The sequence below is a fragment of the Apium graveolens genome, chromosome 5, assembly GCF_009905375.1.
Source record: "Apium graveolens cultivar Ventura chromosome 5, ASM990537v1, whole genome shotgun sequence".
Taxonomy (NCBI): Eukaryota; Viridiplantae; Streptophyta; class Magnoliopsida; order Apiales; family Apiaceae; genus Apium; species Apium graveolens.
The window spans coordinates 20,372,413-20,390,687 of record NC_133651.1 but is presented as its reverse complement, the minus strand read 5'-3'; positions in this window follow the sequence as shown (position 1 = coordinate 20,390,687).

Here is an 18,275-nt window from a genome sequence, read left to right as displayed (position 1 = left end):
TTCTGCTCGAGTTCGGTTCGAAATGGGTTCGAGTTCGGTTCGAAATGGGTTCGAGTTCGGCTCGAAAAAAATTAAAAAATACAATTTTATATATTAAATTATTATAAATATTTTTGGTTGAAAATCCTTTCTTAATTGATGTAGTTGCAAACGTTAGAATCACAGACAAGTTTCCCAACATATATATCCAAGGGTACTCAAAATATTTGTGTTTTAACCATCTTTTGAGCGATGTCAAGAATACCCTTATAAAAAACTGACCTTCAAGTGATTATAGGACGAATTTGATCAAATTCTGAAAAATAAAATTTTACAACTAATTTTAGCTTATAAAAAATTAATAAGAATTGTGTGGATTAAGAAATGATTGGCATGAAATTAACTTCATATTAATTCAATCAAAATCAAAACTAACTTTAACGTGGTGTTGAAGTGGTTAGACTAGAAATACTCGCTTCAATATCTATTCCAATTTTTTTTGTCAACTATTGTTGACTTCTATTTTCATTTATAACTCATAATTTTTTAAAATGAAAAAGTGAAATTTTCACTTATAAATTTTATCACAATGAAAAAAAATTAACTTAAAAAACTTTTAGTAGGTGCAACTTTTTTTGTGACAATTAAGTGATTCATTTTTAATTTGTATATAATTTAAATATATATATTTAACTAAAATAAGAATTTAAGGGGATGGGACGATCGTCTTTATCCTTATAGGATCCGCCTACACTTTCAAGTATAAATATGTACCGTCCCGTGTATTACCGATAATATTACTATACTAATAAAGTAAATTGGTTCATACATTTGAGTGTCTATTTTGACCTTTTATATATGGCAATTAGGGTTGGGCATTTGTCTCACCCGATTCCAATCTGATCCCCGTCACGAATGGGAAGGGAAATTGAGAATTTTTTCGGATATGGAATGGTGATCAGGAAGATATGTGTGAAAATTTGGGGATCGAGATAATGTCGGGAATTAGTCTCTTCCCGCTCCGATCCCCGACCACGAATCATATTTTAAATAAAAATAATATTATATATGTATTTCAAATGAATATTGAAATATTTACAGTATATTATTATTTTCAAATTTTTATCTCCAAAATGATTTAAATTTACTTATCGTGATATTATTTCATTATAATAATATTATTTTTGTTTATTATTGATGCTAGAAATAAATATTAATTCAAATTAAGATTAAAAATTCATATTAAATATTTTTAAAAATATATATATATATATATTATGTTATACTGTGTGAATTTTTATTTAAAAATATTATTTATAATTTAATTTTTGTTATACGAAAAAAATAGAGAAATTCCCCGGATCCCTGCGAGGATCCTCGTTCTCTGTTTTGGACGGGAATCGGGGAGTAAAATAAATCCCTTTTGAAAATCGGGGCTGGTATATGGATTGATTTTGGGTTCCGGGATCGGGGACGGGGATAGCACTTTTCGACCCCGAAGTGACCCGATGACCCTCCTTAATGGCAATCATAAAAGCTCGTTAATTTTAACTGTCAGCATCTTATTATATTCCGACCAGGTGAGATGAGTAATAGATCAATTTTATTTATTTTAATGAAAAAAAAACGATTTTCTTATTATTTAACTATTTATTCTTTTAATTTTAATTTCTTTTTGTCACCAATGTTACTTTTATATTAAATTATACCCAATTCTGTTAAGTTTGACTTATTTCGTTAAAATAAGTGGAAAATGAAGAAAGTGGGGTTCCGGTCATTTACCACTTTTCGGTTAAGTCAATTCATGATCAAATCAACTTTATTTTTTTTGTGATTTTTAGTTCAAGTTATTCTTTACAAATTTAACAACTGTCTAGTAACAACAATCACAATCAAAGTGTTTGGTTGCTTCTCGAAAATTCCGTCGAGTTCAACAAAAAAAACCGGTGAGAAAAATACCAAAATTGATTCAAAACTCAATAAGACTTGATATATATGAACCAATACACTACTACAATACTAAAAGACTATTATACCAACTTTACTAACAAATAATCACTTAAAAATGAAGATTACAGGTGGCGACCATTTTTTCGGCAAACATAAAATCATAATCCAAAAATCAATAAAAAAAAATACATGAAAGGTCAAAATCGAACCATATATGAATTTATAACATCAAAACTAATGAATAATTAACAACAATAAAACCCTAACATTAACATTTTTTTTAGATAAAAGATTTGTTTATAATGAAAAAAATGTAATCTTAATGACAAAAATAATTAAAATGTAAGTTGAGTGGTAGATTTCTCAAAAAAATAAATAGTTGAGTGATAAAACATCAATTTTTCCTATTTTAATTGATGAGATTGATGTTATATGTATGTGCCTCCATCTTATTAATAATATCAGAATAAATCACTTGATATTTTAAAACCGTCTTATGATTCTAAAATATTTTAAATGAAATGAAAATTTGTAACTATATTACGTATTACCTCTGTCCCACTTGATTCTTTAAATTACTTTTTGACACATTTTTCAATACTCGTTTAAAGTATAATTTCATATTGTTTTTTTAATTTTTTTTTCTGAATAAAAATTTTAAAATTTTTATTCAAAAAAATATATTATGAAATTATAATCTATAGAAATCTCAAAATACGTGTAAATAGTGAATATAAATATCGTGGGACGGAGGGAGTAGTGAATGTAAAGATCGTCCAGCGAGTAGCAATTAGCATGAGAATTGTACAGTAAAATAAGATTATGTACGGCATGAGCATTCAAAATCTACCGAATAGTTAAAATTTAAATGTACAAACTGCATAGTGCAGGGAGGCGTCCAGGATCAGGATGGAAGCGGATAAAGTAGGAATGATTGATTAAAGTAAAAGACCAAGAGGGTGTGAAACGTTAAAGTTCAAAGGCAGAAAAACAGGGGAGGGAAAATAACAAATAAAAAAGATGTAAAACGAAAATAATGAGACTGCACCCTCTCCAGTCCACTGCACTTTTCATTCACCTTTAACATTTTATTATTCATGCATCCCCTTCACCATCACACATACACTCGCACCCTCTTTTTTTATGTTTTGGGATCCAAGACAAAATTTATGTATCAAGCTCGGTAGCACAAAGTCACAAGCTCAACACACCTGTTTTTTTCCTGCTAAATAGTTAGCAAATGGATATAATTAGAATCGAATTCTCAAATTAGTAAGATATGAGTTCGACCACTACACCAGCCTTATCAGATACTCAACAAACTTGTTACATGCATGTAATTGTTGATCAGAACTCGTCAAAATATTCCGCCCCAAATCTAAACTAATCCTGTGTATTGAAATCATCAGTAGAGTTTAGATTTGTGTTGACTATAGACCCATCACATGCCCGTTAAACCAAAGACTCACTTTGTCAAAAGTTTGTCAAAAGTCCAGACAAGATAAAAAAGGCCGAGCGTTTAGGAGGATCTTGAACAAACAGAAATGCCTCCGTTACATCCCCAACATTCGCTCGGGTTTACATCATAACGGATGAGCATTGAATGCACAGTTTTGAAGAATATAAATAGGACCGTGAAGTAGGACAAAAACAACACTTTCTACACACTCAAATACTCTACCACTTTCTTATATTTTCAAACCTATTTTACACTTTGATTACTAAATCTCACGCCAGAGGTGAATCGGGGGACAATCACTCGCATTCGCTTCATTTTCAGGTTCAAACCTAAGAGTATTCTAAGACAAACGAAAGGTATTCTTGCATCCACAAAAAATTGGGCGTAACATTCGTCACCGTATGTGGGACGTACGAGAATTGTTGAGAGTTACTGAGAGTATGATGAAAATAAACAATGATGATACGCCGCCTAGCTTCACTCTTCACGATGGGGGCCAGACATCGAAACAGTCGTTGGTTGATGTCGACGGAGTACTCAAGCTGACCCCCGATGAAGAAGCTTTGTTACTTAAAATCAGGGCTGAGAAATTGGCCGCAAAAAAGACAAAGAAAAGCAGAATGAACAGGAGGACAAACAAGCCCAAGCCAAGGCGAAACGAAGGGAAGCCGATGCACTTCGGCTAAAAGATCTACAACTCCAAAGAGAAGAAATTGAGCTACACGAGAAAACACTTTGTGAGGCGATGAAGGCTGATGACACGGTGGTTATCACCAAGCCCAGGAAAGACCGAAGGGGATACAACGAAGAAGATGAGTCTGACTACGATTTGAACCTAAGAGAAAATGCTTAAAGACCTACTATTCTTCGGATTTGAACGGAGAACCCGATGGGTCCCGAATCATGTTGAATAGGCTAGAGAAGTCTATGTTTGGCAATAAGAGAGTCGATCGAGAGCCGATTGTGATGAAAGAAATTGAGCAGTGTCGTCCTCTGCCAGGTGAAGAGAGGCATTTTCCGAAGATGAGCAAATTCAATGAAAAGGGCGACCCCGAAGATCACTGTGATAAATATGAGCTACTGATGATAGGGATGGGCCACAATGACATCATGTTGTGTAAGATGTTTGAAACATACTTGAAGTGATCGGCTTCAATGTGGTACAAGTCCCTTAAGCTAAGGTCAATTTATTTGTACGTACAGTTAAAAAGAAAGTTCCCAAAGTACTACCCCCGTATATGCCAAAAGGCCAAAGACACAGAAGCCTTGGTCCATTGCAGACAAAGGGCGAACGAAGAACTAGGGGGACTATATGGCTCGATTTAAGGAAGAAGATGAAATGGTTACCAACCTGGACAAGGTCAAAGCTATGGGATTTCTTACGGCGGGACTAGAACAAAGGTAAAAATCTTCGTTCCTCTCTTTACGATTTTCGCCCCAAATCCCTTAATGATATTTATGTGAGGGGAGAAAATATCTGAAGAAAGATGGAAAGCATCTGGGGCTATAAGGACTCTCGAAAGGATGACAGAGCTAAGCGATCAGAAAAATATGATTACACCTCTAGGTCTGCCAATGACCGAAAGGATAACAGAAAGGACAGTAAGAGAGAATCTGATTGGGGGGGGGGGGCGAATGACGCCGACATAGAGATTTGGTCACGTTCACCCCTTTGAACACATCTATCCTCAAGATGCTCCATAAAATCAAGGGGAAACCATGATTCGTTCAGCCAGCTAAGATGAAAGTCTCAAATCATAAGAAGAAACCTGATAAATACTGTGATTACCACATAGACAAATGGTACAAAACTGATGAGTGCTACCATCTGAAGAAATTAATAGAATAAATGATCAAAGAAGGAGAACTAAATCAGTTCGTCCAAGATTTGGGTGACATGCTAGGTCCGAAGGACAATCGAGAGGGGGAGCCCGAAGAAGAGGAACCTGAGAGAAGGGACAAAATAAGGGGCGAAGTAAAAATAATCTCTAGGAGAGCAATTTGTTAGATCGAGACAATAAGACTGTGAACAAAAAAGTATGCTCGACAAGTGTAAAACCTATATCGGTTCAGTTCAGAAAAGCATCACATGTCGATAACCTTCAATGACGAAGACTACGAGGATGTAATATGTCCTCACGAAGACCCTCTGATCATCAACCCTCTCATCGAGCAGAAATTTTTTTGGAAAGTGTTGGTCGACATTGGAAGCTCAACCAATATCCTCTTTCACATGACCTACATCAAGATGAACTTGGCGGGTGAATAGATAGAACCTTGCGACGAATCAGCTCTTTATGCCTTCGGAGGGCACCCTATTCAATTTGAAGGTAAGATCACTCTATCATTCATCCCTGGTAAAATGCCTTACACTGTTGAGAAGCAGGTGAAATTCTATGTGGTTCGAATCGAGAATCCATACAATGCCATTATTGGGAAACCCTTTCTGTCCACCTTCCAAATGGAGTCTATCCCCCACCTCAAGCTGAAATTCCCTGCAGAATAGTGGCAGATCCATGATTTTATCTATGGTGTGTCAAATATATAAGACATAATCGTAAAAAAACTGATTCATATATTAATAATAAAATTTACTTGAAAGTTATTAAAAACTTACAATTCTTCTCGAAGAATTTTGATATCTATCTATAATATCACTCATCTTAACATTCAAAATAAACCTCTCTCTTGATAAGTACTTCAACAGTTGACCTCCCATGTTATTGCATAATTTAGTCTTTACTTGTGTTATTCCAGAAAATACTATCTCAGCACTTGTAGTTGTAACAGGAAGAATCAACACTAATTAACTTTTGAAGCAAATACACACTTTCACGAGTCATAGATTTTCCTGTCTCTACAAGATTTACTGAAAGCTCAGCAAGTTTTTTTAAATTCCAAAACCTTTCATCTTCTCTAATAGAAGTTATAAAATTTTCTAGAGAATGCTCCAAGAATAGCAATTAAGTACTTGAAAACTCATTTGGATAAAATCTAGCAAGTCGGGTCAATTTACTTTTATCAAAAGCATTAAATCGATTTGCAGGATTAAAGCAAGATATGCATATTAATAATTCTTTACTAACCTTGGGAAATTGATTTTCAAGTTCTTGTAACTGGAGATGAAAATTTGTTTTTTGCGGGCTCTTACCTCTATACATTCTTCTTCCGAGGATAATGTAATTTGCCTCCATACTTGGAACTTCAACTCCATATTTAACCAAAAAAAATGATTTGTCCATATAAAAAATCCATCCTTCATCTCGCATCTTCTGTAAACTATCCTTAGTTATGTCAACCATAGTCATAGCATTTACAATGTCTTGATCATGCTTTTGCAGTGTCACATGTAACTCATTTTTTTACCCCAAATATAGCAACCATCAAGTGTGCAACAAACACAAAATCAAATGACATCAACAAGTGGGTGATAGATTGTGCCTCGTTGGACTCAAGTATTGTGTGATATAGATCAAGCACATTCAATATTGTTTTAAAATGAGAACATCGACGAGTGTCACATGGTCTACCTAAACCACGTTAGACCACTTCATGTTTCAAGTTCACCCATTGACAACGCTTCAACAAATCGGGCAACTTGTTTTTCTCGGAGAAATTCTATTCTATTTGATGAACCTCCAAAATTTAGGAGAGGCGCAAGTACATCAACAAAACCCAACCACAATCTGAATTCTTCTTAGCAATAGCACCTTGTGTCAATTAAGATGATGTGCAGGGCAATGTACAAAATATGCTTGAGGATATTCATTTAGTACTAAAGTTTTAAGACCGTTGATTGCTCCTTGCATATTACTCGCCCCGTCGCAACCTTGACCACGAACTTGAGAGAAAGTCAACGAGTACTCAATGAGCAGTGACTCAATAGTTGATAAAAGAGTCAATGAAGTAGTATTAGGAACATGCACAATGTCGATAAATCATTTACATACTTCTCCTTTTTTATTTACATATCTCAGACAAAGAGCCATTTATTTCTTATCAGAAATATCAGCAGATTCATCATCAAGAATAGAAAAAACCCACCATTTAGCTCCTCAAGTATTGCCTTAGTTGTCTCTTCTGCACAAGCATTAATGATATCATTTTGAACTATCGAAGAAGTAAGCTGACAATTACCCGCATCGGGTTTCTTGATAAAAAAAAACTTGAGATATCTCCCGTACTTGACCTTTTCATTGTGTTAATATTGAAGCAAATACTGAATACTAGAAAAAATAAGAAATTAAAAAAAAACTAATTGTGACATTTCAACAAACACCTTGCATGCTCTGCTTTTTTATTTATCAAATTGTAATTTTTGATTATTTTGATAAAATATAATACTCGTAAAGATTTTGGAGAATGAATTAGTATTAAAAAGTTGTGTGTTTATGGTGTAAAAAGAAATGTGAAAATTTGGGGTTTTGACAGAGAGAGAAGGAACTAACATCTCTAATTATAAATATAGTTTTAATTTTAAAATGATGCACGGACTTAATTTTTTAAAATTATGCAGGTTTGTTGGAAAAGCCCACCAATTGAAAGGCAAAGTCCAGTAGCCCATTTGAATATCACAACCCAGTTGACTAGCAATATTTATTTTTAAAAAAAACTTGAAAAAAATTAAAAAAATAATGGTGTGTCAAATGACATACCTTGAACAACTATACATCCGTTGATCCGCTAATGCCCACGTAGAAAGGGGTGGGCAATATGAGGGGCGATTAAAAGACCCTCTGAATAATCATGCTGGAAGACCTTGAGAAAGACCAAAAATCAGTTGTACGAATGGACAGATGAAACTGGAAAAAGAAAATGGGCTGAAGTCGAACCCAGTGGCAGCCGACAAACTCTCAACATCGAGTTGGAAAAATTTGGGACAGGCCTGTCGTGTCCCATAGTCGAATCAGCCGCAAAAGTTGAAGAGGTAATTGTATGCGGGTCATTCAGGCAAAATGGTACGTAGAGGGAAGAACATGGAAGCATACTTGAAGAAAAAGGTTATCGCAGTTGTTCAGGAATGTTATGATGTGTTTGCCTGGGGACCAGAAAATATGCCTGGTTTGGATCCCAAGACGGCTAAGCATTGCCTTAATGTTCAGCCTGAGGCCAAACCGGTCAAACAGAAGAAAAGGACGTTCGCCGCTGAACGACCGAAAGTAACCGAGGCTGAAGTAGAAAAGTTGCTAGAAGCACAGTTTAGCAAAGAAATTGAGTATCCTGACTGGCTTGCTAATGTAGTTGTGGTTAAAAATTCCAATAGAAAGTGGAGAATATGCGTTGACTACACAGATCTCAACAATACTTGTCCGAAAGACCACAAACCTCTTCCCAGCATTGACCAACTAATAGATGCCACGGCTGGATACCAGGTACTTAGTTTTATTGATGCATTTTCTGGTTATCATCAAATTTTCATGAACAGTAAAGATGTGCCAAAGGCAACGTTCATAACTCCGAAGCGAACCTATGCATACATCAAAATGCCCTTCGGACTTAAGAACGTTGGAGCCACATTTTAGAGGATGGTGAATAAGGTATTCAAGGAGTAAATCGGGCGAAATATGGAGGCCTATGTGAATGATATGATAGTGAAGTCATTATTTAGAGATTATGCGGATGACTTAAGGGAGTGCTTCGAGACCTTTCGAAGGAACAACATAAGGATCAACCCGAACAAATGTACGTTCGGAGTAGCGAGTGGAAAATTTATGGGTTATATGGTCAGTGATCGTGCAATCGAAGCAAATCCCAAAAAAATTCAAATTGTTATTGTTAGTCACTAGAACACGCGCTAATATTCACGCAAGTATACGCGATCGCAAGTAATATAGAATTATTTCTACTTCGTTCCCACGTGGACTGGTTTAGGTTAACTTCAATCAATGTATTTATGCAACAATGGTATGGTTATTATCCAATGCTAAGACGAATAACAAATTGAGGTTGTTTATACTAAAATTAATTAAGAGATTATACTAAAGAATATTAACTAAGAAAGTAAAGAGAATTGAATACTATATGACACAAACATGGAATTTTAACTTCATTAGGTACTTCATTCAATAGCCTTTTAGTTCTTAACCTTATCATGCAATGGTGACGACATTAACCAGATAACACGAAACTGATAAACGCCAACTTTCGTTGTACGAATATCATACTACTAGACATCCATAAAAGAGATAGAAGTTGAATAGACACCAATTATATTGAGACCCTATATGTATATAGAATTTGATAACATAACGGTTTAATGCACAAGTTATCTATCATGATTACATAGGGCAAGTAAGATGGTTAAAATTACCTGCGAATCATGTATAACAAATACATGAACCTGTGCTAGCATGGCAGGTTCTAAACTCTTAAATTCACTTTCGCTTCATCAAAGATTAACATAGTATCTTATAAGTTTGCGACGCTCATAAGACGAATAAGCACAACCAAAACTAGGATATCATACAATCACCACACACTAAGGCATCGAAACAAATTAGCTTAAGAAATCCATAAATAAATCCGCTAGAACCCTACGATAACGATTAGCCCATAATCGGACTCATCATCAACGTGGGTTCCGATGAAAGCATGGTATAACAAACGTAGCCTTTATACATAAAAAATAATAAACCAAGTACGAAAAGAGAGTATAGGTTCACGAGCAAGAAAACTAGCATCCAAAGTTACAACTTAAAACAAAGAATTATAAGAATAAACTAGATCCTCTTCGCCTTGGTTGAATTGTGCTCTACGGTCTTCTTACACCTTCTCCTTAAGCTCTGGTACGTCTTGTTGTGAAAAACGACCTTAAGTTATGTTTATATAGCAGCCCATGCAGATTAGAAGTCAACTGGATCAAAATCAAAGTAGAAACATGGCGCTATACCAGCGCGGGCGCGCTGTACTTTTGCAATCTTGGCGTGGCCGCGCGCTACTACAGCACGGGAGCGCTGGCTCTTTGAAAAAATTTATGACTTCTTCTTTACTTGCTGATTTGAGTTGGTCTTTTCACGAGCTTTTATTCTAGACACCATCCTAACATCTTATTAGCATCAAAACAATGCCAATTCACCTGAATTCCTGTTAAACGCCTAAAATGCAAAAATACTACAAAACATGTTAAAAACACTAACAAATTGAGTACAAAACACCAATTCAAAGTTTTACGGAGCGTTATAAAGTGGCATAAATGCCACTCAACATACCTCCAAAGTTGAATCGATGCTTGTCCCCAAGCATAAACAGACTCAAAGAACAAGAAAATAAAAATGCATGAATGCAAACTAGATGAATGCAACGATCCCCATAGAATAACTAAACCAATCAATAAGCAACATCTCAACAAATGTTGTTATTCACACAAAGATCAATCAAACCCCACAAATCAACTTACAAACTAGAAACGTGCGTGTGTGCAAATGCTTACAGATATACTATCGCAACTAGATCAATAATCATGACTTAATACTCGTCAAGGCAATCACAAGGTTAAAAATAGAATAAAAAGCTAAACTCAAAATGACTTACAACATTTCAATTTTTATATCGGAGTTATTATAGGGATTCATGCTTTTATTCACAATACATAAACACAAATATGGTTATTTGATCGCGCAATGAGTGAGGTCCACAAAAGACTTATACAATAATACCCATGTAGCGAGCGTTAGGTTAGTGGATCCCAGACTATAAAAAGTCTTACGTCACGAGGCATAAAGTCCCCTATGAACTTAATAACTCGAGTACTAAAGAGCCCGCTCGTGATCATTTATGCATAAACACTTTTTTTTCATTTTTTCATTTTTTTCCTTTCATTTTTTTCTCTTTTTTTCCAATAATTTCTGAACGAGTGCGTTTCGCTCCATCTCGTTCAACCCTAGACTACTCATACAAATATAAGCCGGCTACTAGCCATTTGACATCTAGCCACAACAACTAGCAATGAAATCCAAATTCCTCCAATTTTTAAATATCCATGTGATTTTATCATTAAGAGAATATCCTAAATTCTAAATATAAACAAGTGATTAACCCTCGACAAACAATTAAACCATGATCATGATCTAACACTCAAACTATTTATAAGACTTAGTGAAATACAATTATCTCTAGCATGCAAATCAACTCGATAAGACTTAACATCACTAAACACGACATCACTACACTAGCATCCATATCACAAATTAATTGAAATAATCATCTAAGGGATCATGTTATAATGCAAATGCTTGAAACTATATTAATAAACTATCATACAGGAATAAAAAAACCACTACATGGAAAATATACAACTGTATGAACTAAACTATCATGAATATATAGACTATATGCGACTCACACATAACACATAATCCTTAACTACTACCCCCAAACTTAAAATATTCACTGTCCTCAGTGAAGGTAATAGTAAGGCATTAGGCATACCTAATCAGAATCAGGATCATCACCCTCAAGGGGTGGAGTGTCAGGAGTGTCTGGAGGTGGATACACAAAATCCTCACCAAATACTGGCCACTGGATGTCAACTCATGTGGCTCTGAATGCAATCCTCAGCGCCTGGGTAAGGTCCTATGCAAAGCGACTATGGATGTCATGCATCGCATCCATCTTCCTCAACAAGCACCTATACTGCACCGAACTCATCCCAGCACTGCCCTGTGCTTCCTCCTATTACTGCTACTGGGATCCCGAAGGACCGCTCTCTTCCAACTCAGCTCTCCACGCTGCCTTGCTCGCCTATGTCGTACCACCAGCATATGCCTGAGGAGCTGGCCTTCCACCTGGCAGATGGTCATAAGAATATCCAAGCCCCTTAGGATTGGGCTTCCCACCGTATCACTCCGTCATAATCAACAATGTTGAACTATCAATCGGGGCACTAGGAAGCTGCAGCTGCTCGTGTGCAGGCCAATGAACTCCAACTGTCATGCACAACTTCTTTACAACGGACGCATAGGGTATAGACCCCATAGTATCCCTCGCAAAAACCTCAGAATACCCTGATGAATAACCATCCCAAGATCCACATAGTCTTCCTGAAGAATCCCCCATAACAAATACGCACGCTCCACAATTGTCTCACACACGTGAGAAGATGGCATGATATTAGCACAAATAAAAGAATTCCATGCACGTGCAAACCTGTTCATGCACGAAGCAGGGAACGTGGCATACTCGTTCATGCCCTTCTTGAACTTCCAATGAGTCTCAGGCACACATAAGGTAGCAACAATCAAATCCAATTCAAACTCCTCCGGAGTATTCTCGTTCCAGTTCTCCTGCTCTTCCCTCCTCTCGGGCTGCTCAATCACCCTACGAATCGCCTCAACACTATAATCCACATTCATTCCCCTCACCACGGTGAAACCGTTCTTCTCCACCTTAGCATTAGCATAAAACTCACGCACCACACTCATGGGTACAGCAGCGGGTGTCTCACAAAAAGCAATCAAGCCCATCTCCAAGATCATCTCCAACAACTTACCGTCTTTTTTTGATGGTAAAAAACCTCGCTCCTTCGTAATAGGCTTCGAAAGCAGCCTCGCATACATCGCCTCAGCCTCGGGAGTTGAAGGCCTAGGCATCACACCACCCGCACTCGAAGAATCAGTGGTGCTGCTGCTAACTTGAGTTTGCTGTCTTTTTGGTGCCATTGAGATTGAATAAGTTTGAGAGAATAGAAGTTTGTAAGAGTGATTTGTGTGTTTGAGAGTTTGAGAAGTGATGGAGGAGTTGTGTATAAGTGTATGTATATATAGGAGAGTGAGAGAGGATTAGTTATGGAAAAGGAGTGGGAATTGATTATGGGAATAATGGGTTTAATTTGGAGAGGGAAATTTAGGACGTGGAAGAGTAAGAATCGGGTGGTAATTCATTTTGGAACAAAGTCACCGATTTTTTCATATTTTCTGCTATTTTTTTCAAACACAGGGACTCAGCGCGGGCGCGCCGTGCTTCTAACATTTTAGCGTGACCGCCCCGCTCCACAGCGCGGGCGCACCGTGCTACTGTAGTTGGCCCTGAATTTTTCTATTTTTTTTAATTTTTTATGTTTTTCTCTTTTCTTTCTGCTTCCTCTACCTACTAATGTACAACAAACTTGGGTTGCCTCCCAAGAAGCGCTTGATTTACGTCGTTAGCTTGGCGTAGAATCTCGAGATCAAGTAGACAACAAAACGGCACTAACCACCTCACAGTTTTCCGTATCCCCATAGTAGTGCTTCAACCTCTGACCATTTACTTTGAACGCGTGGCTTGGATCATTTTCAAAAATCTCCACCGCTCCATGCGGAAATACAGTTTTGACTATGAAAGGCCTGGACCATCTCGACTTCAATTTTCCAGGAAAAAGACAGAGACGAGAGTTAAATAACAGAACTTGTTGTCCCGGCACAAATGACCTGAGCACCAGTCCCCTATGGTGCCACCTCTTGACTTTCTCCTTGTACATTTTGTTATTTTTATACGCTTGAAGCCGAAATTCATCGAGTTCATTCAATTGAAACATTCTTTTCTTACCAGCCGCATGCAGATCAAGGTTCAACTTCTTCAAAACCCAATACGCTTTATGTTCGAGCTCCACAAGCAAATGACACCCCTTACCATAAACCAACTGAAACAGCGACATCCCTAACGGAGTTTTCTAAGCTGTTCTATAGGCCCAAACAGCTTCATCAAGCTTTAAAGAACAATCCTTCCTTGATGGACACACCACTTTCTCTAGAATACGCTTGATCTCTCTATTAGACACCTCAACTTGACCATTAGTTTGAGGATGGTAGGCTGTAGCAATGTGATGATTCACATTATACCTTTGCATTATAGCAGTGAATTTGCGATTACAAAAGTGCGATCCCTCGTCACTGATTATGACTCTTGAAGTCCCAAATCGTGTGAATATCTGCTTATGAAGAAAATTAAACACTACCTTCGCATTATTTGTCGGCAAACCCTTGACTTCAACCCATTTCGACATATAATCGACTGCCAACAAGATATACTGATTAGTACAAAATAAGACAAACGGCCCCATGAAGTAGATTCCCCAAATATCAAAGACTTCAACCTCGAGAAGCACATTAAGAGGCATCTCATCCCTCTTGGACATATTACCCACACGCTGGCATCGATCACACTTTAAAACAAAGTGATGCGCATCCTTAAATAATGTAGGCCAGAAGAATCCCACTTGAAGGACACGAGCTGCTGTCTTCTCTCCACCATAGTGGCCTCCATAAACAGTCGAATGACAGTCTCGCAAAATCCCCCCCCCCCCCCGTTTCGCTGTACGGAATACATCTCCTGATGATTTGGTCAGCTCCTTGCCTAAACAGATATGATTCATCCCACATGTACCACTTCACCTCATGAAGAAACTTCTTCCTTTGAGCGTAAGACAAGTCTGGAGGCACGATATTACTCACAAGGTAGTTCACAGTGTCTGCAAACCACGGTTCTTCCTCTTGCACTCCAAACAGCTGCTCATCGGGAAAAGACTCATTTATCAATGTCTTATCCTATGAAGTTGTACTTGGATCTTCCAAACGAGAGAGATGATCAGCGACTTGATTCTCAGTACCTTTTCTGTCCTTGATCTCTAATTCAAATTCCTGAAGCAAAAGAACCCATCTAATCAATCTAGGCTTCGAGTCCTTCTTCGAGATGAGATATCGAATCGCAGCGTGATCAGTGAAAACTGTCACCTTCGTCCCAAGAAAATAAGATCGAAACTTCTCAAAACCGTAGACAATGGCTAAAAGTTCTTTCTCAGTAGTAGTGTAATTTAGTTAAGCATCATTGAGGGTCTTAATAGCATAGTAGACCACATGAAATATGTTGTCCTTTCTCTGTCCAAGAACTGCTCCAACTGCATAGTCACTTGCATCGCACATCATCTCAAAAGGGTCATTCCAATCTGATGCAGTTATGACAGGTGCCGTGATCAAACTCCTCTTCAAGAACTCAAAAGTAGCTAGGCACTCGTCATCAAACTTGAATGGGTCATCCTTCTCTAGAAGATTGCACAAAGGTTTAGAGATTTTAGAGAAAACCTTGATGAAACGCCTATAGAAACCCGCATCACCAAGAAAGCTGCGGACTTCCTTAACAGAAATTGGTGGAGGAAGGTTTTTAATGACCCCCCCTTGGCTTTGTCCACCTCGAGACCCTTACTAGAGACCTTGGGCCCAAGAATAAAGCCCTGTTGCACCATAAAGTGACATTTCTCTTAATTGAGAACCAGATTGGTCTCAACACACCTTTTAAGAACGGCACCAAGATTTTGTAAGCACTCGTCAAAAGAATCACCGAACACAGAGAAATTGTCCATGAACACCTCCACATTATGACCAATCATGTCAGAGAAGATAGCCATCACGCATCACTGAAATGTGGTCGGTGCTCCACACAGACCAAAAGAAACTCTTCTAAAGGTGAAATTACCAAATGGACAAGTGAAAGTAGTCTTTTCTTGATCTTCTGGATCGATACAAATCTGATTATAGCCTGAAGAGCCATCCAGAAGATAGTAGTACTCATGCCCAACCAATCTGTCAAGCATCTGATCAATAAAAGGAAGAGGGAAGTGATCATTTCTCGTGACCTTGTTCAGCTTTCTGTAGTCCATGCAAACTCTCCATCCCGTGACTGTTCGAGTAGGAATGAGCTCATTCTTCTCATTAGCTACAACCGTGATACCTCCTATCTTCGGTACACACTGAACTGGACTCACCAAAGAACTGTCAGAAATGGGATAGATGATCCCTGCATCCAACCTTTTGAGAATTTCCTTCTTCACAACTTCTTTTATGATCGGATTGAGCCTTCTTTGTTTCTCAACAGTAGGCTTGCTACCTTCCTCTAGAAGAATTTTATGCATGCAATAAGAAGGGTTGATCCTTAATATCTGCTATCCTCCATCCAATTTCCGATTTGAACCCTCTTAGAATTTTTAAGAGTTTTTCTTCATCACTACCTGAAAGGTCGGATGCAATAATCACAGGCAAAGTAGATGCATCACCTAAAAAGCATACCTTAAGTGTTCAGGCAATGGTTTAAGCTCAAGTGTAGGAGCTTCATCAATAGATGGCTTGAGGCGCTTTGGAGATTTGTTCAGCTCCTCCATTCCAAGAGATTCAAAAGGCATATCCATCTTCCGCTTCCAAGGAGAAGCATTCAGAAATTGCAACTGCTCATTACCTTCATCATCTTCACTATCTGAATTCCCCAACAAGGCCTTTTATAAGGCATCTGACCTTAACAATTGATCAAGTTCTGAAGTGACCACATAATTGACCAACTCCACCTTTAAGCACTCTTCATTTTCCGTAGGGAATTTCATGGAATTAAACACATTAAAAGTTACATCTTGATCCAGCACTCGCATGGTGAGCTCACCCTTCTGCACATCTATCAAGATTCGTCTAGTAGCCAAGAAAGGCCTTTCAAAGATTATGGGGATCTTCTTATCCTCCTCGAAATCAAGAATTACAAAATCAGTAGGAAAGATGAGTTTATCCACCTTGACTAAGACATCTTCAATAATGCCTCATGGATATGTAATAGAACGATTGGCCAACTGCAAGGTCATATAAGTTGGCTTTGGATCAGGTAAATCCAACTTCTTGAAGATTGACAAAGGCATCAGATTAATGCTAGCCCCCAAGTCACATAAGCATTTGTCAAATGACACTTTTCCAATGGTGCAATGAATAGTGAAGCTTCAAGGATCCTTAAGCTTCGGAGGCAACTTCTGTTGCAACACAACACTGCATTCCTCCGTGAGAGCAACGGTCTCTAAGTCATCAAGCTTTACCTTTCGAGAGAGAATACCTTTCATAAACTTCGCATAACTAGGCATTTGTTCAAGAGCTTCAGCGAAAGGTATGTTGATATGAAGTTTCTTGAACACTTTCAGAAGCTTCTCAACTGCTTATCCAGCTTTTTCTTCTGCAGCCTCTTAGGAAAGGGAGGTGGAGGATAGATATGTTTCTCCCCTGTATTACCCTCAGGAGGAGTGTGTTCAACATTAGACTTTCTTGGTTCCACTTCTGCTTCCTTCTGCACTTCTTCTTCAACTACAGGTTCTTCATCCGAAACTTGAGAGTGTTCGGGATTTGCAACTTTCCCAGACCTCAATGTAATTGCCTTTACCTTCTCCTTAGCTTCCCTCTTTCCTGGAACTTCAGTGTTACTAGGAAGTGTACCAGGTTGACGATTTAACAAGGCATTTGCAATTTGTCCAATTTGATTTTCCAAGGTCTTGATAGAAACCGCTTGGCTCTTACACATGAGCCTCAACTCCTCCAATTCAGATTTTTCATTAGACTATTGCAGCTGGAGTTGTTGTCTTGGTGCATATTGCGGTTTCTGAAAACCAGGAAGGTTGTACTGCTTTGCTGGATACTGCTTATAAGGCTGTCGAACCGCATTCTGAGAATTGCTCCAACTGAAGTTAGGATGATTGCGGTTGTTAGGATGATAGGTGGCTGGCACAGGCTGCTACAATCTCTGAAAGTTGATCACGAACTGAGCTGATTCGCTAGAAATAGCACATTGCTCTTTCTCATGCGCACCAGCACAAAGCTCACAGACACTAGTGATCTGACTAACTTTATAATTAGCCAAAGAATCTACCTTCATCGTCAAAGCTTTAAGCTGCACAGCTATAGCAGTAGCTGCATCCACCTCCAGAATTCCTGCTACCTTGCCCTGAGGTAGTCTCTGAGAAGGATTCTAGTATTCATTAGCAGCCATCAGTTCAATCAATTCGTAAGCTTCATCGTAGCTTTTAGCCCACAAGGCTCCTCCTGATGCTGTATCAAACATGGGTCTAGAAGTAGCACCCAACCCATTATAGAAGCAATTAATGATCATCCAGTCAGGC